Here is a 25,880-nt window from a genome sequence, read left to right as displayed (position 1 = left end):
CGAGTGGAAAGGGAGGTTAAAAAAAGAAAACTAAAGGCTTGACATTAGCCTACTAATTATTTTTATTACACACACACACACACACACACAATATACACTTTAGACACATTTGTCTTCTTGTTGTCGTCATACGACGACGACGACAAAGATGATGGCCAAGGCCAAGTGGATGTTTAAGTTCAAGACAAAGAAGGACAAGAAGAAGAAGTAGAAGAAGAAGAAGAAGAAGAAGAAGAGGGTGGACATGCAAGGGACGAAGAAGAAGAAGAAGAAGAAGACGAAGACGAAGACAAAGAAGTACAAGTAGGAGAAGACGACGAAGAAGAAGAAGAAGAAAAAGAAGAAGTAGAGGGTAGTGAAGAAGAGGGGAAAGAGGAGGATGAGGAAACATTTGTGTCAAAAGATGGCAAAGTAAAATTGTCCTCGAAAACGTGTCATCCCAGTGTCCCTAGACCTCATTGCCACGCCACCGAAAAAGACAAACCCGACCAAGAAGAGGACACGACAGACGCGGCTGCCGCGCTGCTACTACAGCGCCCGGGACCCACTGAGTACGCCGCGGAACACGTCCACGACATAGTGTCTGCGTTTGGCCTGTTTGTCACGCTGCAAATCAAAGACATGGTTGTGGCCGCCACGAACCTCGAGGGTCAAAGGAGATGTGCCACTGCCGGCAAGTAGAAAGCGATGGACGTCACAGACCTGCAAGCCTACCTCGGGCTGCTGCTCCTCGCGGGCGTTTACCGGTCCCGCAACGAGGAGAGCCTGTGGCACGAGGAGAGAGGCAGGGCCATTTTCCGCGCCACAATGCCAATCAAGCAGTTTCACGCGTACTCTAGACTGTTGCGATTCGAAGACCGCAAGTCGAGAGCTGCCCGCCAAGCCTCGGACAAACTGGCGGCCGTACGAGAGGTGTGGGACGAGTGGACGCGGCAGCTGCCTCACCTCTACAACCCGGGCGCCGACGTGTCGGTGGACGAGCAGCTGGTGCCCTTTCGAGGTGTTGTAGTTGTTGCTTTGTTGTTGTTTTCGTTGGTTTTTTTGGACCATTGCCGTACAATTGTCTTTGTGTGTGTGTGTGTGTGTGTGTGTGTTTGTGTGTGTGTTTGTGTGTGTGTATGTGTGTGTGTATGTGTGTGTTACATTTTTTCTTACATCTCTTTCCATCATGTTCCATCTTCTTGTTTGGACACGCCACTTTACACAAAGTGTACAACTCATCCAGCTCATCCAGAACTTGGCCAATTTAGCTCGATTTGGCCTTAATTGTTTCTGGACATCTGTTCTTTTTAAACAGTTAAAAAGCCGGCCGGTTAGCTCAGGTTGTATTGAATTCAGATCGCTGGATTCAGAGTCCAGAGTGCTAACCATTACACCATGGAACCTTTAAACGTGTTGCAAGGGTTTGCTAGTCAGTTTCTGTCATAATATCCACATGTGTGATAGGCACATAACAATCACAACAATTATTGGCCAACTTAAGTCATTTAGTTAGCTAAGGGTTCAGAGGATGTGGGAAAAAGCAAGTCAAGAACAGGTTTTGAAGGACTTGCCACAGACAGTGAATACAGCAGTAGATATGTCTACTGTGTACAAACACATGGTGAATTTATATCTGTTGAAAATGCTCACAAAACACTTTACTTGAAATTGCATTTCTTGCGCACATTTATTTCCCCTTAAAAAACAAAGAACTGCTAAGTACTTTATTCCCAGTATCACATCTCTCACATTAGTTCCAGATGAAGAGAGGGGTTGTCAGAAGTGGGATTTGAACCCACGCTTTCAGTGGAGACTGCAACCTGAACGCAGCGCCTTGGACCGCTCGGCCATCCTGACTGATTCGTCGGACTTTCAGTAGGACCTGTCTCAAAAATTATATATATATTATAATATATATATATATATATAATATATTATATTAAACATGTCATGATATAGTAGTTTCTCCGTCATCCATGTCATAGTTAACAAGGGAAGGTTTCTCAACTGTCAGCCCAAATATATGGAGACATGGAGACATGGAAGAAAGTCACCAGGGTGGCAATGTGCTCGACAATGGCAATACATTGCACGGGATGTGAAGGGAATGTGCAATGCAGGCCAAATCCTATGGTGGGAATCAAGATCCACCAATGTTTCTGTCCACAATGTCCACCTGAATCCAGAAATGTCCCTGCCAGATGGGAAATAAACTGATAACTGTCTTCATGGTCTAAACGTGTCAAATTTTGCCATAAAATGCCCAGATTGAGTCCAGATGTGTCCATTTTGGTTCCTGATCCATGCTATTACCCTAAAAGTGCTAGGTTGAGGGCAACTGGACTTGGTAAAAGGTCCTCCACAGATGTTTTGTCTGTCATCCAAGAGACTTCTTAAGTGTTTTTTTTACACAGAAATGGTTGGACACAGAGCCCACTCCCCCTCCCATATCTGACAATCCAAAGCTAATAGGTCATTCAACAAGCAATTCTGATGCACTATACTGGCCCATTCAGGATGAGCACTGTGTACTCTGACTGCAGCAACACAAGTTCAAATTTCAGTGATCCCTAATTTGTGTGGTGATTACAAGACTGAATGCAAAGTGTGTATCCCCCATGTAACTCAAAGCCTATCACTTCCAGTCAATACTGTCAAATTTCGAGCTCCTTCCTATTACATTAACAACCAGGTGACCAACATACTGTTTACAGTCTAAATGGCCAACCCTCTGAACCCGAGAGACTCGCCTACAAGCAAAAACAGCACCTCTGATTCATAGCTTAATCATTTTATAACCATAAAAGATAGAAACTTACCAAAAGTTGCAGCTAAAAGCTAACGAGTTAGCTGTTACGGAGGTCTCTTCCGGGTCTTTCTAACCTCTACAGGTGATTTTCTATCCAGCTTGGAACTTCCAGCCTTTTTCGGGGTCGTTGAGCATTAAATCCAAACCACTTTATGTCCATAATTCATCGCGGTTTTGCTTATTTATGCCACTAGCTCCCGGCTCCGTTCTGCCCTCTGTTTACGGAAGAAAAGGAAGTAATATGCCCATGTATGGGAGACAACGTCACACAAAGAGTATGGAGTCCTAAATAGGTCAATCTTCCCAGTCACACTATGGTCACACTAGTCAAGTATGCGATCAAAGATGGTATAGCCGAACAAGATAGATACATACCGTTTTATAGAGGAAAATGGCCCCACTGGTTTGAGATTTGGGATGTATTTGGGCCTTATTTGAATAAATGTAAATAGTATGTGCTTTGTATGAGTTATAATGTTTATTATGTTTATTTTCGCATATAGGAGAACTGTTTTAGACACACAAATGTTTGTGTAGCGTTGCTGTGGGTGTAATATCAATACATATGTCATTATTATAAGTAAATGTCATGAGGGCAAAAGCGTCTGGACTTTCTTTGAAAAAGTGTATGTATTTCATCATCTATATAAGTTATGATGATTATTTCTTCACAGTGTGACTCCCAAGACATATGAGATGTGTTTTAGAGAGGACATGACTTTAAAGGAGCAAGAGGAACTCATTGAACTGAAACAAGATCGTGGTTTAAAGCTAAACTTTGCTGATCTTCCTTTGGACAGTTTTTGGTTATCTGTTGCCAAGGAGTTCCCCATTCTGGCCAACTAAGCTATTTTGACATTGCTCCCGTTTTCAACCACATATCTATGTGAGCTGAGCTTCTCAAGCTTGACTGCGATAAAAACGAAAAAACAGAGAGAGACTGAGAGGTGTTGAGGAAGAGCTTTGTGTGTGTCTTTCTACCATTCTTACCAGGATATCCATTTTGTGTTCATCGAAACAGGCCCAGGTTTCACACTAAGTGAGTATAAATACATTTAGAAACTATATTATTAACTATATGTATTGTATGTATTGTGTTAGAGTGTCATTTTGGTTGGTGGTATGCCCCAGAATTTTGTAAGTGTAAAAAATGTGCCGTGGCTCAAAAAAGGTTGAAAATCACTGGTCTAGAGGGAAGCACTTTAAATTTGGCATACTGAATTGTAAAATAATTAACGATGCACGTGGAGCTGCCCGTTGCCCAAACTGTCAACGGACCTGAAGAGACATGGCTGGCAGATTTTACCGCCAGAAGTTGTTGCAAAAACTGAATGATCTGTGAAACCTCGTTGGGTTCCTGGTATCAAAACGTTGTTATAATACTTGACAAGATAAAGCCATACAAAAGTGTAGCAAGATTTGCACTATTGAATGGCAGAAAAACAGCAAGGACAAAATATTGGCCCTGTGACAATGGGGGAATAGGTGAGGCCTTGGATTTGGAAAGCGGCACACCAAGTGAGAATTACCGCGAGGGTTGGGACTGGGAAGTAGTAATTTACTGGGAACTGCTAAGTAGCAGCTGTTATGTCCTTTTAATGAAAAAGAAAGTTGATGTGTTTATGCATTTATTAAAAAGAAAGTTGATGTCATAATGAATTGTGATGATGAATCAAATAGAAAGTTGATGTGTATATACAGTAATATAAAAGAAAGTAGATGTGTATATGCATTAATCTAAGTTTTGAATCTCATCCAAGAGACTTCTTTAGTTGTTTTTTTTTTACACAGAAAGGGTTGGACACAGTGCCCACTCCCCCACCCATATCTGACAATTGAAAGCTGTGGGGAAAGGGGGGTTCCAAAGCTAATAGACCATTCAACAAGCAATTCTGATGAACTATACTGACCCATTCAGGATGAACACTGTATACTCTGACTGCAGCAACACAAGTTCAAATTTCAGTGATCCCTAATTTTTGTGGTGATTACGAGACTGAATGCAAAGTGTGTATCCCCCATGTAACTCAAAGCCTATCACTTCCAGTCAATACTGTCAAATTTGGAGCTCCTTCCGATTACATTAACAACCAGGTGACTCCTCAACATGCCCCCACCAACATACTGTTTACAGTCTAAATGACCAAGGACATTAAACCTGTTAGCTTAATTTAAACTAGATGTGAAAAGTTGAAAGGTTGATCTTTTTCACCTATACTGTGGCATAAAAACAGGTTCTATTGAGATTTGAACTTAAATCGCTTGATTTACAGTGCAGAGTGCTAACCATTACACCATGGAACCTTTTAAAGTGTTGCAAGGGTTTGCTAGGCAGTTTCTTTCATAATATCCACATGTGTGATATTAAAGGCACACAACAATCACAACAATTATTGGCCAATTTAAGTCAGTTAGTTAGCTAAGCGTTCAGATGATGAGGGAAAAAGCAAGTCAAGAACAGGTTTTAAAGGACTTGCCACAGACAGTGAAGACAGCAGTAGATATGTCTACTGTGTACAAACACATGGTAACTTTACATCTGTTGACAATAAAGATGCCCACAAAACCCTGTAGTGGCCATTGAGTTTCTTGCGCACATTCATGTCCTCTTAAATACATAGAACTGCTTTATTCCCAATATCATGTCTCAGAAAAACAGTAGATGTCAGAAGTGGGATTTGAACCCACACCTCCAGTGGAGACTGCGACCTGAACGCAGCGCCTTGGACCGCTCGGCCATCCTGACTGATCCAAGAAATACTTTGTAGGACCTGTCTCAAAAATTATAATATAGTAAATTAAACATGTCACGATACAGTAGGTTCTCAGTCATCCATGTCATAGTTAACAAGGGAAGGTTTCTCAACTGTCAGCCCAAATATATGGGCGTTCATGGAGACATGGAAGAAAGTCACCAGGGTGGCAATCTGTTATAGTACCACTGTATGCATGTGTACCTGCATGCATTTCAAAATGTAGGCCAAGAAAAAAAAGAAACAGAGCCATATTCAAACAAAAAAAAGAATTTTACAGCAGAAAGCCCCATTTTAAGGACACACAGCAGACCTACAACGAAATTGTAATTGAACTGCTTTGAAAATAGTAAGAACCTTCTTCATCACAAACCTGACGGTGCAGTACTTGATCCACATGGATCCACTTGCTGTCCCTCTGGCTGTTCCTCTCTCTGTCCCATTTATGTTTTCTTCTCCTCACTCTCTTCTTCATTCTCCTCACCCTCTTCTTCATCTTCCTCACCCTCTGGAATATCCCTCTCTGTGTCAGAGCCCTCACTTTCATCACACACCCTCTCTCCAAACTCCCAGAACTCCTCTGGCTCTCCCTCTTCCTGCTCTCCAGTCCCTTGATTTGTTTCTCTCACTGCTGTTTTTCTCACTTTTTGTTTACTAGGGCTCTATACCGCTTCCTTGTTTCATGATAAATATTAGAAGAAGAAAAAACGTAGGGGTATGCATTACATTTCCCTCCCTACTCAACCTGGGCATAAAGCCTGTCGATTACTTTACACAAACGTAGTTATTTGTTAACGCAATGCAACAGCAAAGACGGATGAAGTTACGTGTTCAAAGTACTCACTTCCCGTACTCAAGTAGAAGTAGACTTAATTGTGTTAACAAATACTCTGGTAAAAGTAGAAGTACTGATTTAACTTCTTTACTCAAATACAAGTAACAAAGTACAGGCTTGGAAATTTACTTAAAGTATGAAAGTAAAAGTAGCCTTGCTGATGTTACTAGAGAGCACGCTGAGAAACTTCAGTGGACATTGAGAAAAGGCAAGGCAGCTTTATTTGTATAGCACATTTCAGCAACAGGGCAATTCAAAGTGCTTTACACAAAATCAGTTAAACAGATAAAACACTAGTAAAAACAGTTAAAAATCATAAGCATTAAAAACCGGTAAAACACATGAATAGACAGTTAAAAAAAATAGACACATAAAACACAAGAATAAAAGTTACAGTGCAGCATAAGAAATTTAAAGAAATGAGCAGTCATTTAAAGAAAGGCAGCATCAAAAAGGAAGGTCTTCAGCCTTGATTTAAAAGAACTGAGAGTAACAGCGGATCTGCAGGTTTCTGGGAGTTTATTCCAGATATGAGGAGCATAGAAACTGAAAGCTGCTTTACCCTGTTTAGTTCTGACTCTGGGGACAGAAAGTAGACCTGTCCCAGATGACCTGAGAGGTCTGGGGGGGTCATAGTGTAGTAGCAGATCAGAAATATATTTTGGACCTAAACCGTTAAGTGATTTATAAACTAGCAAGAGTACTTTGAAATCAATTCTTTGAGACACAGGAAGCCAGTGTAAAGACTTCAGAACTGGAGTGATGTGATCCAGTCTCTTGGTCTTAGTGAGGACCTGAGCAGCAGCGTTCTGAATCAGCTGCAGCTGTCTGATTGATTTTTTAGGGAGACCTGTAAAGACCCCGTTACAGTAGTCAAGTCTACTGAAGATGAAAGCATGGACAAGTTTTTCCAAATCCTGTTGACACATAAGTCCTTTAACCCTTGATATATTCTTAAGGTGATAGTAGGCTGACTTTGTTATTGTCTTAATGTGGCTGGTAAAGTTCAGGTCTGAGTCCATGACTACACCAAGATTTCTGGCTTTGTCTGTTGTTTTTAACATTGTTGTTTGAAGCTGAGCGCAGACAGCAAAAGGCTCTTTATTCTTTATTCTTTATTTGCCATTGCCTACATTTTAAATGTCTGTCTGCCAATAGGTCTAAAACATATATAAACATATAGCTTATTTCTTGTGACAGAGAGTGGGACTCCAGGTTAATAAGATTCTGACCGAGTAGCAAGACATGAATTCAAGTGGGATTTTGTGAGAAGTCTGTGTATGTTCCCATCCAATTAGATTCAATTTGGTATTGATGATCAAAAATAATAACTAACTCCTGTGAAATTATTTGAAACTTAATGAGGACTAGATTAGGATTTAAAAAGATTTAAAGCTGAATCTGGTTTTCAATTTGGCCCAGGTGTGTCTGTTAAAACACCAACGGAGACAACTTCTCTCTGTTGATGCTTTATTACAATCAAGCATCAGGATAAAGATGGGGGGGGTTAGCTCTGCTAAGGCTGTGTGTGTGGTAATAAAATAAATAAATAACATTGTAAAGGCTACCATACACAATGTATAGGAATCTTACAGTGACGAAAATAAGTATATGAACACCCTGCTATTTTGCAAATGCAGCTTAGGCATTATATGGTGTGTTGAGGTGCTACATGAACATTTCTGCAAACAGTCCCAGCAGGGCTCATCATGTTGTTGTGGCCGAGTGGTTAAGGCGATGGACTAGAAATCCATTGGGGTCTCCCCGCGCAGGTTCGAATCCTGTCGACAACGAGCGCTGTTTTTTAAGAGTGGTACCAAACCAATGACACATCAGAGTATACCAAATCGCAGATGTGCCTTCATAAACAATATTGTCTTATCTCATAGGTACTGGAAGCAACCAGTCTCCTGTGTTACAAGATTTGCAGTGAACGTTGTATTGTCCAGCAGAAAGGCAACGGGTGTGTTACTTTTCAACTATGATTTATATCGTAGCAGTGCAAGCATTTTGCCCAGGTTTGATTTCAAGCCACCGCATATTTCAATTTCCTTGCGGGAGTCATCCCAAAAGGATTAATAAAGATAAGTCTAAGTCTATCTCAGAAAAAAGTCAAAAGAATTTCAAAATCTTCAGGGGATGTAGCTCAGTGGTAGAGCTCATGCTTTACATGTATGAGGACCTGGCATCTCCAGCAGGTATTATGGTAGAGTCTTTAAAAGAGCTGCAGAAGATATTACCTCCTGTGATAATCTGACTGGTAGAAAGCACTTTAAACGTACATGTTTTACAGTTTCTATTTACAGTATTTATTACCTGTAGTGTAGTATATTTACTGTATTACACTCCAGTTTTTATGGGTGTTACAGCGGGAATAAAAGGTATGAGCACTGTAGTTTCTTTTTTTATGGATGAAATAATCTCAACATGCCATTAAGTTTACTCTTCAGCAGGTGGAGACATTTCACTTCAGACACTTGCAACATCAGAGGCTTTGTTAAACATCAACAGACTGGAAATAGACTTGATACTGATACAAAGCACAGGAATTAGAAGAGGATGGTTTCAATCCCTCAACCTCTGGGTTATGGGCCCAGCACGCTTCAGTGTCTGTGATTGACATTTTGAGGGGAGATTTGGGACCCTGTGGCAACCAAGGTTCCAACAGCTTAGTAGTAAAGGTAGTAAAGTTAAACATTCAGTAGACCTTGCAACTATCTTTTATTTGAGCTCCCTGATTACTCACACATTGATTATTCACATGTAAGACTTGTGATTGGCTGGTGTTTTTAAAAAAAAAGGGCATTGTGAGTACAGCTATAAACATAGTAAGGAGTCTACCAAGTTGCCTCTTATCATTTTAGTTTGGACACCCAGTGAGGCTTACAATGTAAAGAGAGGAGCTGGTTGGGCTAGAACTCTCCTCTGCTGGATCGGGCTGTACTGCACCGCCTAATATACACCCTTGACATATGGATAGTCCTAATATTATATACAGGCTTATATTGCAATCTCGTCACCCTACATGTAGGTGTACCTATATTTAAATGAACACACAGTAGCAAAGTTATGTAGTGTTTTTTAATTTTACCTGTGTTTTTTTCTGTGAGGGACAACTCTGTCCGGCTTATTTATGTAGCATGGAAGCTAGCGTTAGCTAACTAGCAGCCAGCCTGCTTCCAAACAAATACTTTTTAATTATCTCAACACTTTTTAACAGTCAAACTGAAACACTGGCGGTGAGCTCCAGGTCCTGCAGCTGCTGACGGACATGGATAGCTTCAGACCCGCTCACCACTAGTGTTGGTGGATTAGCAAGCTAGCGTTAGCAAACTAACACCGCTTATAAATAAATACATTTTAATTATCCTAACACTTTAAACAGTCAAACTCAAACACTGGCGGTGAGCTCCAGGTCTTGCAGCCACGGACGGACCACCATCAATGGGTATAATGCGTGCCTTTTAAATTACATTTTTATTTTTTTTAAGCAGGCTGGTTGGTTAGTTTGCTAACGCTAGCTTGCTATTCCACCAACACTGGCGGTGGGCTCCCGGGGGGTTGCGCCGCTGCTATCGGGTCTGGAGCTTTCCATGTCTCGCTGGAGATCAGATCCCGTTGAGGTCGGCAGCGGAGATTTCTAGCGATGTTTCCCCGCTGGCCGAGCCCCACTGACGGCGGACCGTCTGCGTCTGCAGCACCTGGAGCTCCAGTGTTTCAGTTTAACTGTTAAAAAGTGTTGAGATAATTAAAGGTATTTACAGTATTTAGAAGCGGGCTAGATGCTAGTAAGCTTATGCTAGCTTTCATGCTACATAAATAAGCCGGACAGAGTTGTCCCTCATCTGAGGATAAAAACCCTGCTGCCCCCTCCCCCCCATCCTGTTGGCTCAGAGCTCCACAGACTAAGTCCACAGGTACAACTTAGTTTTGCACCAAATGTATCGCAAGAAGTGTTGCAAAAGTCGAGGGTGCAGACTCGCCGCTGTGGAAAAGTGACTGAAGTGAAAAAAAAAATGAAATAAAGTACAAGTACAGAATTTTTTTCTACAAGCTCTCAAATCATATTCTCTAAGTGCTCACATCACATCTACGCGCTCTCACATTTGCACCATATTTACCTTCATATTCTTTGTTGAACTTTATTGCTTTACAAACACCAAAGCAAGTAAGCGCTGTGACTAACATTACTCTTCTGAAGTGATTTTGGAGAGGGACATCAGGTAGAAATACGCTGGTTGACTAGCATAACACCATTGTATTCATATAGTAATCAATCCAGGTTAACGTGAATGACAGTGACTGCATGTTGCTTCCTCTAAATTTCAGGTTGTGGTCGACTAGCGAGGCCAGCTCGTCGGTTTGATAAACTGACCAGACCTGCATGCCTCTTGTTTCTTTGGGCTAGTTGTATTAGCTTTAGCCTGGCTGGTAGCAGCTTTCTGCTTGTTTCTTTAAGCTAACTATTTTAGCTTTAGACCGGCTGGTAGCAGCTTTCTGCTTGTTTCTTTAAGCTAACTATTTTAGATTTAGCCTGGCTGGTAGCAACTTTCTGCTTGTTTCTTTGGGCTAACTATATTAGCTTTAGCTTGGCTGGTAGCAGCTTTCTGCTGGTTTCTTTAAGCTAACTATATTAGCTTTAGCTTGGCTGATAGCAGCTTTCTGCGGTGGGAAATGGCCGGGAGACGTTGTGATTATGTTGCATTAATCAGGGGGTTTAGTTTGTATTTGAGGAGAACATAAAACCCCAACTACTGTAGCGTCACTCACTACCCATCAAATACTATGACATCACTGTGTCAGAGGCAGCTGTTGCCAACGGTAGGCTACTTTTCTACACACGGAGAGCCTCACTTCCCATACCAAACCCCGTCGGACTAACGTCACATCCACACGTTGCCTACATGGCTACCTGTCTTAAAGGGGAACGGTCGGATGGTAATAATCATGTAAAGGAGAAACGGTGAAAGGTTACTTTTCTATCAAGCAGCAAAAAAGTATTAACGTCAACATCGTAACGTCCTGCAATGTGACTTTCGCGCATGCGCACATCGCGATGTCAATGCTAAAACACAATATTGTTCAGCCCTAACTGACGGTATACTTCAGTAAGATAGTTTGCCACTTTTATCTTGGGTAATGCCACATGTAAGTATATCTTAGTTTATTTAGATACCCAACATAGGTTATACTACGTACACTGTATAACAATACATTACGTGTTTCTTTATTTCATCTTCCATTTTTGCTAGTCTGTTGTGTAGTTATATTGTTTTTACAATTATCTTTGTTTAATATCTGTGACTCATTACTATCTAAGTAACTGGTCATTGTGTTTTCTCCCAGTTTCACCCTTTGTTACTCAAATAAACGTGTTACAATGATCCCAGTCGCCAGCGCTTGATGGTGGAAGGTGTTTAGCTGCTGGTCAGATTGCACAGCGTTACGTACGTGAAGGACAAGACATATTTCATGGTAAGTATTTCCAGGTAATCTCTGCACCTCTGTTATTCTAATATTACCATGTAATAAAAGGTTGTTTGACAGTAACTACTAGAAGCATTTCCAGGTAATCACTACACCTCTGTCTTACTACGTAATAAAATAGAAACAGGTAGTTTTGCATTTTCAACCACTGATTCATGGTTTTTATTTCAGAAACTACCGGAAGCATTTCCAAGTAATCACTACACCTCTGTTTTTGTATTATTACCATGTAATTAAATCAAAACAGGCAGTTTTGCATTTTGCACCACTGCCTTCTAAAGCTCTAACCATGCGCCATTTCTTGCCTAAAACAATATAACCAACAATATGTTAAATTAAATTTTAAAGATGTGACTCCCTGATGGTCTAATGGCTAGGATTCGGCGCTCTCACCGCCGTGGCCGGGGTTCAGTTCAATTATTTTCATTTTTTCAAGCAGTACCTAAACCCCTAACCAACATTTTTAACTGAAAACCAATGTATGTGAGTGTCAAGTAATGTTATTGTTGGATTCAGGTCCAAATTTTGACATTTAGTGCAATGCAAAGGTGCATAACAGATTTTTTTTCTACATACCTGGAGTGATGCAGGAACAAGCAAGTCAAGCAGTCAAGCAGTCAAGGAACAGCAAGAGACTTGGTATTTAAGAATACAAACTGACTATGTGACAGATGTGTAATCTGTCATGTCCTGCCTTCTGAAGCTCTAGCCAGGCGCCATTCCTCGCCTAAAACAATATGAGTCATTCCAGTAAGAGAAAAGAAAACTCACATCTACTAAGATAAATTTGAAAGATGTGACTCCCTGATGGTCTAGTGGCTAGGATTCGGCGCTCTCACCGCCGCGGCCCGGGTTCGATTCCCGGTCAGGGAATGGTCAGGACTTGAGAGACTCAGGTGTTTAATATGTACATGGTTTCCAGAACTGTATCTTCTGATAGACATATGGCCAGTTGGGTTATCTTTGGGCTGCTCTATAGTCTCCTGAAGAAGGATAAATCCCAGATTTGGTTCTCTCCAGATTATTTAAGCAACAAACATCCCTGGGTGGACTTGAACCACCATCCTTTCAGTTAACAGCCGACTGCGCTGACCTATTGCGCCACAGAGACTGCATATGTCTGATGTTTTTTTTATTTCTGATTCTGATGTAGAGATGAACAAACGACTCAAAAGCATAATACTTCTTGCCGTGACATAACAACAAACAGTAAAAAAAAGAGGTCGGCGAGATAGAGTTCAAGACCCTTTTTTCAGGACACCCAAACTTTGTCGCTCAATATGGCAGGAATTCTATGCATCCAGGGCCAAATGTTTTACCATTTCATCCACTACGGGCCCCTAAGGAACTTTACATGTGTTGACAATAAAGATGCTCACAAAACGCTGCACTTGGAATTGCGTTTCTCATGCACATTCATGTCCACTTAAATACAAAGAACTGCTAAGTTCTTTATTCCCAATATCAACTCTTAGACATTAGTTCCAAATGAAAATACTAGTTGTCAGAAGTGGGATTTAGATGATATAGCAGGTTCTCAGTCATGAGAACCTGCTATATCATGACATGTCTGACGGGGCGCTACCTATACCATCCAAAGACTGAGACTGCAGCAATATGTTCAATGCCCGTATATGTTTAATGTATTCATATTTTCGTTATTTTCACAATGTTTATTCTTCTCATCGGGTAGGATTGCATTTTTCTTAGGCGGCATATTCCCCTGGGCCTGGTGGTATCTGGCTGCACCAGAGCACCTGGGATGTCAGGCTTTAAATCCCCACCTCTGAAAAGTGCCGCTTCTTAGCCGGATTATGTCTGGCCATGTCATAAATAATAGAGGCGAGGCCTGAAAACTGAGAATATATTGGGGCGTGATATTTAAATTACAATCGTTTCTAGCCGCTGCATTTATCAATGTACGATCATTCTTACGCTCTGATTGTGTGAACGAACGTTTCATGAATCTCACGTGAAGCCTGTCGTACGTTAGGTTAATAAATGAGGGCCATTAGCTCTAAGGATGTGCTTCAATACATAACTGAAGTGGACACACTAATGAGTAGCACAATGGTGCAATCTGTTTACCTGTCATAAGCTAAAGCCTTTTCCCAAGCTAAAAGAAAACAAGGCACTCTTCTGCAAAAGCACAGCTGGGAGTGCTTGAGAGTCCTTTGAGGTGCAGCGTGATTTTAGGCTGAGATGCTTCAGGTGTGTTAAGGTGTGAGCCCAAATAGTCGTTGAGCGACAAAGACAAGACAGCGATCAGGTGATAGAACGGGGTATTGATGTCCCATCCATGCAACCGATGGATATGATCAAAACCTTTAAACAGTCCAACCACATTACTACAGGATCCTGACAGGGTAGTGGATGTCAATTTTTAATCTGCCAGAACATGACTTGCCACTTTTATGGGCTGTCAACAACTTTTCCAGCATTTATATCATGATTCACCTTACCATGAAAATCAGCGTTAGCAGAGGATGGTTTCAATCCATCAACCTCTAGGTCAGAGGCCCAGGACGCTTCCATTGTGCCAATCTGCTGAAATTCACCCCAGATGGGACTTGAACCCACAAATTTACATCTCCAAAGCTCACCAGGTCAGGAGAAATGAAATGAAACAGTAACCTTGACCTTTGACCTCCAAAATCGAAATCAGTTCATCCGCGACTCCTAGTGGTTATGTATGCCAAATTAAAGGTCTTCCCTCTAGGCGTTCAGGGATATTGCATTCACAAGAATCGGATGGACAGACATGAGGGCAGAGTCACCTTGACCTTGAACCTTTGACCTCCAAAATCTCATCAATTGATTTGCGAGTTCAGATGAATGTTTTTGCAAACTATGAAGAAACACAAACATGGGCGTTGTGATAAGATGGTGCTGTCTATCGTTGTTTCTGAGATCAACAATACCTTCTAAAGTTGAATAGCTATTGCGTACCCGGTAATATTAGAGAAGAGCTCTCGTTGGCACTGTAGGTGGACAATTTAGAAAATTAAGTTACTTTAAACTTTAAACTGTTACATCTCCTCTGAATCACCATCTGCAAATTTCCAAGCCTCGTTGGCATGCCGACCACCATCTACAGGAGGTAAATCACTAGCTAGCTATGCAGGAGTACCTCATACCTTTTACCAGGTTCAGCTGGTTAATAGTTATGGTCAAATGAAGCTTCATTAAGCTTTCTGAACAATGTTCTTCATTTTCTGAACTTATTCACTCAGTAGTGTTTTATTATTGGTTGTGCATCTGTGATTGCCCTAGAGGTGCTCTCAGTCCAGCGCCTCTCCCACTCATCTTTGTTAGTTTTACACTGTCCAGCAAAAATTACTGACACCATACCTCACATTCATCCATGCATACACCTTGCATACATGTATACAACCTTTGCACACAGTCTTTTGTCTCCCCTTTTCATGGGGTCATGACAAAGTATCTAGGGTCAATTTTAGCCTTTGTGTGAGTACATAGGTTTCCAGAAACATTGTTTTTATTAAGATTGACGACCAAATAGTTAGTTTTTCTGAGATTTTCCCAACCATTGCAATGTCTTTTGTTGCCTCGTTGGCGCGGTAGGCAGCGCGTCAGTCTCATAATCTGAAGGTTGTGAGTTCAACCCTCACACGGGGCAGGTGTTTTAAAAAAACTAAAAAACACTACTGCTGCTAAAAATACAGTGAAAGGTGGTTGGACACAAGCACATGAATGCAATTTGTCATTCTTTGGTTATTTCTGAGATTGATACAATGAAAGGAATTATTTATGAGTGGTAGCAAACCAATGAAAAGGGTTATAGAACATAAATGGTATGTCCTTGGACATACTATCCAAGCAGGGAGATGAGTACAGAGATTTGGGTGCTAGCAAGATGGATGTAGGTTGCCCATTGTTCATTTAGACTTACCAGCAACATTGTTATGATACAAACCTGCTTGAAAAACAGTCACAATTCTTTTTAAAGACTTGCGCATGGAACACACATGATATAGTGTCTGAATTTGTCCATGTCCATACAAGAATGTCAAATGGACAACTCATCTAGCAGAATGTGCAACTCTACACCTGAACAGGGACTTGAACCCTGGACCCTCAGATTAAAAGTCTGATGCTCTACCGACTGATCTACCCAGGCTTCAAAAGTGATTTGCTGTGGAAAAAACAATCTGCTGAACTACAAATTAAAGTGCAAGTAAATGAAGACCATTAAGCTGTTGCCATGAACAGTCTTCTGGACGGCAGGAGGGTAGACCATAATTTGCACAATGCCTGAGAACACAAATGTTATTGCACAAACTGGTTGAAAATTGGCTAAATTGGCCAAAAAGGTTAAAAAGCTCAAAGTCCCAACTCATCATGGCCACTAGCAGACTGTGAACATCCAGCAAACCTGCATGACAGATGAAATAGTGAGCACTTCATACATCATAACACAATCAAGCTGTTCGCTTACCAGGGACTTGAGCTGTGGTATTCTTTTTTGCTGAAAACGTTGATAACCTAATGCAATTTTACGGCTCTAGACCAATAAACTTTACTGCGGGTGAGTACAATAAAACAACTCTCCCTCTTGATCCGCTTCCTCTTGGGGAAAAATCCACCAGATGATTTGCCATCCAAGCAGGGAGATCAGCACAGAGATTTGGGTGCTATCAAGATGGATGTAGGTTGCCCATTGTTCATTTAGAGATAGCACCGCATTGTTATGATGCAAACCTGCATGAAAAACAGCCACATTTCTTTTTAAAGACTTGTGCATGTTACTTACATGATACAACAGTGTCTGAAAGTGTTCAGAATTGCCAAAGTGTACAACTCATCCAGCTCATCCGGAACTCGGCCAATTTTGCTCAATTTGGCCTTAATTGTCTGGACATCTGTTATTTTTAAACAGTTAAAAAGCAGGCCGGTTAGCTCAGATTAGTTTGAGTGTGGTGCTAAAATGCTAAGCAACGGCAGACACTTTAGGGGTACTAAAATTGCCAAACCCTATGCCCAAGATAATCTGTATCCACCTTTTGTTTGCACAAATCGGCCATTAACGCAAAACAAGTCTCAATCTCTATAGCTCTGCTTTCCATGTCTTTTGTAGCAAGGCCAAAAACATACAGTTGTAAGGTTTGTAAGGCTCAGTAAGTGCAATATGAGTCACAGGTAACTGATGTGCCTAGCATTCAATCTATTTCCTTCAACAAAAGCTAACTGGCCACCTAATTAGTCTGCCTTTTTTTACAATTGTTACGTCAAGCCTAATTTTCAGCTAAACCGTGGCAATTCAGATTTGGAAAAAATCTTTTGTACAGCCATGTGGCCTAATGGACAAGGGGTCTGACCTTTGATCAGAAGATTGAGGGTTCAAGTCTATTTATGGTTTCTAACTCCAGAAACAGAATGGGAGAACGTAGCATCTTGGTTTGGACTCCATAGCTATGCTTTCCATGTCTTATTGCAAAGCCCAAAAACATATTCAGTCCCTACAACCCATACACAAATGCACGGACTAGTTTTTCTGCATCAACATCAGACAGGATTTTCCTGAATGTGACGACTACTGCACTATGGAAACTGCGGTAGGCCTGGCCACGATTTCACTTCGGGAATATTTTTCCGTGTAGGTTATTTAGAGTTCAACTCAGCAGAGTTTAAATGTGCGAAGTCAACATGAACAAAGAAATGTGTTTCTGCCCTGTTTGAACAGGGGACTTTTCACGTGTGACGCAAACCTGATAACCACTACACTACAGAAACTGATGAATAAAGGTATTTTGCATGTTCATGGGGAAATTTATAGTTTACTGTAAATGTTTAAAATGCTGTTAGACATGTTAATTTTTACACATAGAGATTTTAAAATGGATTTAGTCACAGATACTTTGTCACGGATTTGAGTGACAGCGAATATGTAATAAACCTAAATATATCTATATGTATTTACTGTGGCATAAATGCTGGAATAGCGCCACCTATTGATTTTGCCAAAAACAGAGCTTAGGCATTCCTCGTTAGCATAATGGACAGTATATCTGCCTGTTACGTGGAAGATCGGGGTTTGATTCCCCGACTGGAGTTTTTCTACCAGTTTAGGCCTCGAGGAAGTCCCAGCAAACACGTTGGACTATTCATGAGGGGAAAGCGGGCCTTGGCTCAGGCTGTGTTCAGCATGGGACTAGTCCGGTCAGGACTGATAGATAAAGGAGTAATATTTGAAAGAGTAAGTTCCTGTTTCAAAACACAAGTTTTGAATCATATACAACAGAAATATTACATATTTTACCCAGGGTTCTTCTCTTATTCAATGATCTCAGAAAAAGTAAAAAAATCTCAAAATGTACAGGGAATGTAGCTCAGTGGTAGAGCGCATGCTTCGCATGTATGAGGCCCCGGGTTCAATTCCGGCATCTCCAAATAGTGGTACTGTCCAGTCTATCAAAGAGCTGCAGAAGCTCTTATTCTGTAAGGCAATCTCCTTGTGTTCATGGTGATTAATGCAAAAGTCAGATGTCCAGATGTGTTGCCAAGATTTGCAGTGAGCAGTACATTGCCCAGTGATGGTGGTATAGTTGTCAGCATAGCTACCTTCCAAGCAGTTGAACGATTTTGGAGTTGCAGTCGCTTCCTTTTAGTGATGTTCCTTTTCAAATATGATTTATACCATAGCAGTGCAAGCATTTTGCCATGGTTTGATTTCCAGCCACTACCAGGTTTTGAAACCATCTACAACATTATCATTACATATTCCACGCCGGGGTTCTCTCTATTCAGTGATCTTAAGGGGCTGTAGCTCAGTGATAGAGCCCATTTTGAGTCTCAATGCCCAGATGTGTTACAAGATTTTCAGTAACATTATGGTGTCAAGTGATGGTGGTATAGCGGTGAGCATAGCTGCCTTCCAAGCTGTTGACCTGGGTTCGATTCCCAGCCATCGCATTAGTTTTCATTGTGTGTGGTTACTTGCTTTATTCGTCAAGATCAGCCAGAAAGGTTACTCACCCAACTGGATTTGATGAAACATTAGATTTCTGTTATCCAAGCACAGATATGACTCGTATTCCTCGTATAATACTCGTAATCAGCAAAAGTGCTTTATCCGTACTGGTTCCTCGTTTTAGTCGAGTATCCGGCTCCTCTCTAAGGCTTATATTGCAATCTTGTCACCCTACATGTAGGTGTACCCATATTTAAATAAACACACAGTAGCAAAAAATCTTTGTCCTTTGCAGTTCTAGTTTTTTTCCAATTCTTCTGGTCACACTTTGCACTATTTCACATCTTTGTCTGTAGTTCTCTATTCTGTCAGGGCTTAACTCTATCTCCCCCAACTCTTTTTTTTGTTTCTTCTTATGTCTAGACAAAAAGTATTATGCTTTTGGGTCGTCCGTCCATCTCTACATCAGAATCAGAAATACTTTATTATCACCGAAGGAAAATTCTGGAAAAGAGGGCTCCTTCGAAATCAGCGACCTTTGGATTCATCTTTATGTCGCTATAGTACTCCACTCTACCAGCTGAGCTATCGAAGGGAGCTAAAACTTGCCTACGCACTTTGTGATGAAGAAGGTTCTTACTATTTTGAAAGCAGTGCAATTACAATTTCATTGTAGGTCTACTGTGTGTCCTTAAAATGGTGCTTTCTGCTGTCAAATTCTTTTTTTGTGTCTCAATACGGCTCTGTTTCTTTTTTAAGTAGGCCTACATACTTGGCCTACATTTTGAAATCCATGCAGGTATACATGCATGCAGTGGTAAGCATGTGTTTAGGAACCATGCTGAAGTTGACTAAAAAAAGGAATTAAAAAAAGCATTCTTTGGAAATTGATCTTAATGCCTAAGTTAATAAAAAGGAAACATCCAACCTTAAGGACACCAATGTGTTGTCCAGGGATGGTGGTATAGTGGTGAGATAGCTCCCTTCCAGCAGATTCCCAGCCATTGCAGTAGTTTTCATTGTGTGGTTAGTTGCTTTATTTGTCAAGAAATAACCAGAAAGGTTACTTGCCCAACCTGATTTGATAAAATATTAGATCTCTGTTATGGTACAAATAAGGGAGCATATCAATCAATCAAGCTGCCTCCATGAGGATCCACAGACACAGGTAGCACACTACGATTTGCAATGGTTTAAAGTTTATGAACATTTGTGCAAACAGTGTCTTCTAGCACTTTGAAGTAGAAAAATCAACAATTACTTGTGATAATTTCCATATAGATCAAAATAATCGTAGTTATCACTTTGGCCATAATCGTGCAGCCCAAAGAGATCTAATGTTTTATCAAACCAAGTTGGGCAAGTAACCTTTCTGCTGTCTTCTTGTAAAAAAAAACAACCAAGTAACATCACTCAAAGAAAAGCTACTGCGATGGCTGGGAATCGACTCAGGTCAACTGCTTGAAGGCAGCTATGCTCACCACTATACCACCATCGCTGGGGCAATGCAATATTTACTTAAATAAATCTTGTTGTACATCTGGGCATTGAGACTGTGAAGTGCGCTCTATCACTGAGCTACAGGCCCTGATGAGTCAGAAATTCCATCCAGGGGATCCTGTGTTATCACATTCACAAGAATGGGAAGTGTGTTCAACACATTGTCCCCCTTCGATAGCTCAGTTGGTAGGCTGGAGGACTGTAGAAGCATAATTCTGAACTCCTTAGGTTGCTGGTTCAAATCTGGCTCGAAGGAGCAGTCTTTTCAAGAGTTTCCTTCAGGGATAAATAAAGTGTTTCTGATTCTGATGTAGAGATGGACAGACAGCTCAAAAATATTGATCTTGCCAAGACAGAACAAGAAACAAAAAAAAAAAGGTGGGGGAAATAGAATTAAGTCCTGACAGAATAGAGAACTACAGATAAAAGATGTGAAATAGTGCCAAGTGTCACCAGAAGAATTGGAAAAAAAACTAGCTCCTCCTTTCTCCTGTTTGCTTACGGCCATACTACCCTGAACGCCCCGATCACGTCTGATCTCGGAAGCTAAGCAGGGTCGGGCTGGGTCAGTACTTGGATGGGAGACCGCCTGGGAATACCCGGTGCTGTATGCTTTTTTATCAGCAGAGGGCGCTGCTGCTGCTTCTTCTTTGCTGGACGCAGAGCTGACAAGGAAACTGTATAGAGGACGCAAGTATTTTTTTCTCTTTTTGGAAGCAACATCTTTATTTAGACCTGAAATAAACCATCTTAAAGTGTTCATCTATTCAAGTAGCAGTTCAAAATGCATTCAGTTTGACCACATCCTAACTAAATAATATATCTGGATGATGCAATTTACAGAGACGACAAGTCACCCAAGTCTCAGTAAAGACAGAGGTAAAACCAAGTGAGAAAAGTTAGAGTAATGAAAATAGAGAAACTTGGAAAGAAAGTATTCATGACTATGGCAACAGGTTAAATAAACGAATCAATTACATACAGACAAACATACATGCACACCTGGACTTAAATTCACACCTGGTCACTTTATCACTTTAACACTGGACTCAACACTGACACTTTAATAATAATTTATGGTCTTTCTTTGTGTATTTGACGAATGTTATTATTGTTGGTCTTTTTTCATCCATTTTTATTTCTTTCTTGCTAAAACTGCTGCTGTAACTTTCAATTTCCTTGAGGGAGTCATCCCAAAAGGATCAATAAAGATAAGTCTAAGTATAATACAATGACGGTTCAAGTCCCAATGTGGCTGGAGAGATGCCACTTCACCTCCTGGGCACGGCCAGGTACTCTTGAGCAAGGCACTGAACCCCCCCAAAGGCACAGGTCCAGCTGGCAGCCCACTACTCTGACATCTCTCCATTGTGCATGAATAGGTCCTGAGCGTGTGTGAGTGTTTTTCAGACCTGTGTGTGTTTACTAACAGAGTGTAAATTGCAATTTTCCCACTGGGGATCTTATGTGATCTTATTAACAAAGAAAGTTGATGTGTATATGCGTAATCTAAAAGAAAGTTGATGTGTATATGCATTAATCAGCAGACCTTGGGCGCAACGGCAGTGTGTCTGACTCAGATCAGAGGTTGTGTGTTTAAATCACTCGGGGTCAATGTTTAGTGGTGGCAGTAGCTCAGTCGGCCTTTGCAAGTGCCCGTGTTGACCAAAGTACAGAGTGTGGATTGTGGCTGGAGAGATGCCAAGGCACTGAACCCCCCCCCAACTGCTCAGGGTGCTGGTCCAGCCTACTCACTCATACCTCTCTCCATTTGTGCATGGTCCTGAGCATGTGTGTGTATTTCGGCCTGTGTGTGATCACAAACAAATTGTAATTTCCCCACTGGGGATCAATAAATATTGTATGTTAAATTATGTTAATTAAAAAAAAGTAGATGTGTATAGATGACATAATGAATTGTGAGATGGCGCATAATGAATGTTGATTGATATAATGAAAGCATTTTGATGTGTATATGCATTAAAAAAAAGTGAAAGTTGATGTGTATGTGCATTAATCTAAAATAAAGTTAATGTGTATATATGACAATGAATTGTGATGATGATTGACATAAAGAAAAGAAAGTTGAAAGTGTCTATGCATCAATCTAAAAGAAAGTTGTGATGATGACATAAGGAATGGTGATTATTTAATGAAACGAAAGTTGAGTGATATGCATTAATCAAAAAGAATGTAATTATTATTTGTTAATGTAAATTCTGAAAAGCATAGAATTTGTCAAAGTAGCAGGAAATAGGGCTGTTGGTGAGTTTGCAGGTGCAGTGAACATTCCATGGTAACAGGGAGTTCCACCAATCAGATATGTCACTGTACAAAATAGAATGTTGGCACATCAGAGGAATGCTTTTGATCTTTAATGCGGATCAAAGGTGCTTACGATGTTTGGTTTCAGATCAGGTCCATATTAAAATGATTGCACATGTAATGATTTTATGACCACTGTGCACTTTGTACTAATGACTGGCAAATAACTGTTTTTGTCTTTTTCTAAGATGTATATTCTGTGATGTCTGAGTAGTACAGTGTGTAATTTTTCTACCTAATGGATATTTTCTAATGTGTTTTGTTTCCATAAGAGTGTTTTCTAGCTGAAGAAGAAATTATTTGGATTTTCTGTGTACTAACAGGTGGCACCCACATCTTCTACCATATCCATGAATTCATTCCCACAACTCTCAATTGCTCCAGTACAAGATGACACCATGGCTAATGGTACCCAAGCGCAAATGTGGTTGAAATCAGGTACCAATGTGACACTGTGTATACACATTTTTAAGTATTTATTTATTTTTATTTTTTTTGTATACTTTTTGATTGTGAGTAAGGCCTTATTTATTTATTTTTTAAATTTAGGCTCTTCAAGAATGCGAGCTATACGTGCCCAGCAAGACCAGGAGTATAATAAAACTTTGTTAGTGGATCAGGAGAAGGTAATACTTAAAAGTTCTGCTTACGTATAATTCACGTTCTTTACAGGATGCATACATACTTTAGAATGTGGTCTTCTTTTAATAGAGAGGAAGAAACTAGGCTACCATGCCTGTGAGGAAAGACGTCAAAAGGTTTGTTGTAATATATTAGTTGGTAAACTAGCTAAAGGTTTTTTAATTTTATTTTAAAATGAGAAGTCACATTCAGGCTATTGAGGCAAGACGTCAGCGACTCTCTGCATGTGAGGAACCCTCAGATGGGGTGTTCATCAAATTTAAATATCCAAATGGACAACCCAATATGAGGAAATTCAGCTTGTTGGAGCCAATCCAGGTGAAATGTGTTCAGCTTAAGGAAAAATATCAGGTGTCTTCTCAGTGGGTTGGAAACACTTGACTAACACTGTTTCACATCTTTAAGATCTTGTTTGACTTTGTGGGACAAGATGATATTGCCAGTGAAATCTTTGTGGTGCAAGAAGCCACATCACCAAGATCAATTGAGAGCACTTCCTCGGGGTCAATAATGGATCATGGCATAAAAGCAACCTAACTTTATATGTACTTTGGTTTTCAAATCATGATGTACAGGTAAATGTGTGCTGGATTAAATTCTGTTTCAAATAAAACAGTGTTTTGGTTTGCAAGCTCATGTATTGTGCATGTTCGTATTCAGGAAATTCTGTCGGATCAACAAATGATGGAGCTATGCCCTACGCCATACATCTCATGGTCAGTCATCGCTGTGTGAGACCTCCTCCCAGCCAAGTCTCTCTGTGCCCTTTCTCCAGCCACTGCTGTTTGAGACCTCCTCCCAGCCAAGTCTCTCTGTGCCCTCTCTTCAGCCACTGCTGTGTGAGACCTCCTCCCAGCCACTGCTCACTCTGTTCTCGCAACCACAAGAAATCTTGACTCTTCATGATGAACCATCACTTCCTCCTTCATCTGCCAGGAATCAATCATTATTCTTGATGAACAAGATGAGACAGTATTACAAAATCAGTCTCCTGTTTCAACACATGACCTCAGAGGACTGATGATGAGTAGGTTTTTCCTCATTAACTTGACTTCAATTTTTGTGTATTTAAAAAAATATAATGTATATATATTCCTGTTATGTTTATCAGGTGTTAAACTTATAAAATATGGTACATATTTGGCATATTAATAAAATGCATGAACTTATTTGGTTGCAGGATTGATCTACAGACCATATTGGAAAAAAATGGTCAGCAAAGTTGATGGAAGCTTCTGTCCAACAAGCAACCAAATAAATGTGTGCAGGGATAATGTTTCCTGTGTAGCCTGCGGGCGTTCAAGCGTAGTAGGTCCTTCACCCTGAAGCAAATTGAATGTTGTGTTTGTGGATGACGATGACAACGGTGAAGGGGCAGTTGACGAAGGGGGCCCAACAAGAGAGTACCTAAGGCTGTTGATGAGGGCCGCACACAGTCAAATATCTTTGAGGGACATGAGAAAGACCGGCAGTTGTCTCTTGATACTCAAGGTAGGGAATCCCAAATTCTACGTTGTTCAACTGGCAGAATTCTAGAAATTTATTTGGAAAAACTCATTTAGAAATTATTTGTCCTGTATGATTTATTTGTTCTGTTTGGGTTGGGCAGATTTCATCAGGTATTGTCTGTATCTTATTTTCTTGGTAAGAATTTTCCATGATTCCCAAAGGTGCAATAGTAATTTGTAGTAGCACTAATATTAATCATAGCACGTTAAGGTATTACATTTTCAGGACGCAGAGCAGTCTTTTAGTTATGTCTTTATTTTTAGCTTTGCAGACTAAACTTTAACTGTGGTTCAGCCGCAGGTAACCAGTGTCGTGAGGATATCGACATCCTCATAACACGAGGGCTATGTGCTTACAATATCTCTTTTATGTAGGGAAGGGTGTTGTTAGAAGCCAATTTGGACTCTTCTTACGCTTTCATTATTTTCTATCTGTCTTTTATAGTCACGATACAGGAAGCAACAACAGTCCAAGATGCAAACAGTGCAATTGCAGAGGCAGCCGATAGTCTCAGCATTAGGGTGCCTTAAGACATGTGACCCAGCCTGCAGGAGAAGGAAATCCCTTGTACAGTCAGCTGCCAGACTTCTTCGTCAATGGAAGATGGGCGCACTGCCCTGGACCAGTAAGTGACTCACCTCTATCTGTCCGAAAAATATCATTGGCCTGGATGTGGCCACATTATGTTACATGTTTTTATAGGTTGGCTGAGGGGTTAAAAACCCTTGGTTCACTGGAGGAGCTGAGGAAGAATCCGGCAGTGTTCTAAACCTGTTTGTCAGTGAGGAGATTCCACTACAGGCAAAGGACCTGTGCACTTTATTTGATGTGGACTTCTCTGTGCAGGGCAGCAACAGCAGATACCAGAGAAAACCCAACAATATGCTTTTGGCCGTGATTGGTTAATTGAAATGAAGGTATTGAACACATTTAAATCCATTAGAACAATTATTAGTGGTTATTTTGTTGTCCGGGTGGCAGGAAAATAAATGCTGAAAATGCCATAGTTGAAATGACATGGTGAAATGTGGTTGTGAACATTAGTAGTTCTTACACTTGTTTCATATTGTATACTTTACCAAAAAGTACTTGACTGAGGCTTTGTGG

General features: G+C 40.7%; 5 non-coding genes across 5 annotated transcripts; 4 read left to right on the top strand and 1 right to left on the bottom strand.

The window, feature by feature from the left end:
* Positions 1-5,454: 5,454 nt before the first annotated feature.
* trnal-cag (transfer RNA leucine (anticodon CAG)) lies at positions 5,455-5,537 on the bottom strand. The gene has a single exon. It is a non-coding gene; the product is annotated as a tRNA-Leu (tRNA).
* A 2,553-nt stretch (positions 5,538-8,090) lies between these two features.
* On the top strand, positions 8,091-8,172 carry trnas-aga (transfer RNA serine (anticodon AGA)). Its single transcript has one exon. It is a non-coding gene; the product is annotated as a tRNA-Ser (tRNA).
* A 4,495-nt stretch (positions 8,173-12,667) lies between these two features.
* Positions 12,668-12,739, top strand: trnae-cuc (transfer RNA glutamic acid (anticodon CUC)). Its single transcript has one exon. It is a non-coding gene; the product is annotated as a tRNA-Glu (tRNA).
* A 5,466-nt stretch (positions 12,740-18,205) lies between these two features.
* On the top strand, positions 18,206-18,276 carry trnaa-cgc (transfer RNA alanine (anticodon CGC)). The gene has a single exon. It is a non-coding gene; the product is annotated as a tRNA-Ala (tRNA).
* A 2,517-nt stretch (positions 18,277-20,793) lies between these two features.
* LOC116677639 (5S ribosomal RNA) lies at positions 20,794-20,911 on the top strand. Its single transcript, XR_004329035.1, has one exon. It is a non-coding gene; the product is annotated as a 5S ribosomal RNA (ribosomal RNA).
* The last annotated feature ends 4,969 nt before the right edge of the window (positions 20,912-25,880 follow it).

This window comes from Etheostoma spectabile, unplaced genomic scaffold, assembly GCF_008692095.1.
Source record: "Etheostoma spectabile isolate EspeVRDwgs_2016 unplaced genomic scaffold, UIUC_Espe_1.0 scaffold00005503, whole genome shotgun sequence".
Lineage (NCBI taxonomy): Eukaryota > Metazoa > Chordata > Actinopteri > Perciformes > Percidae > Etheostoma > Etheostoma spectabile.
The sequence above is the reverse complement of the archived record's forward strand: the minus strand, read 5'-3'. Positions and strand labels throughout refer to the sequence as shown.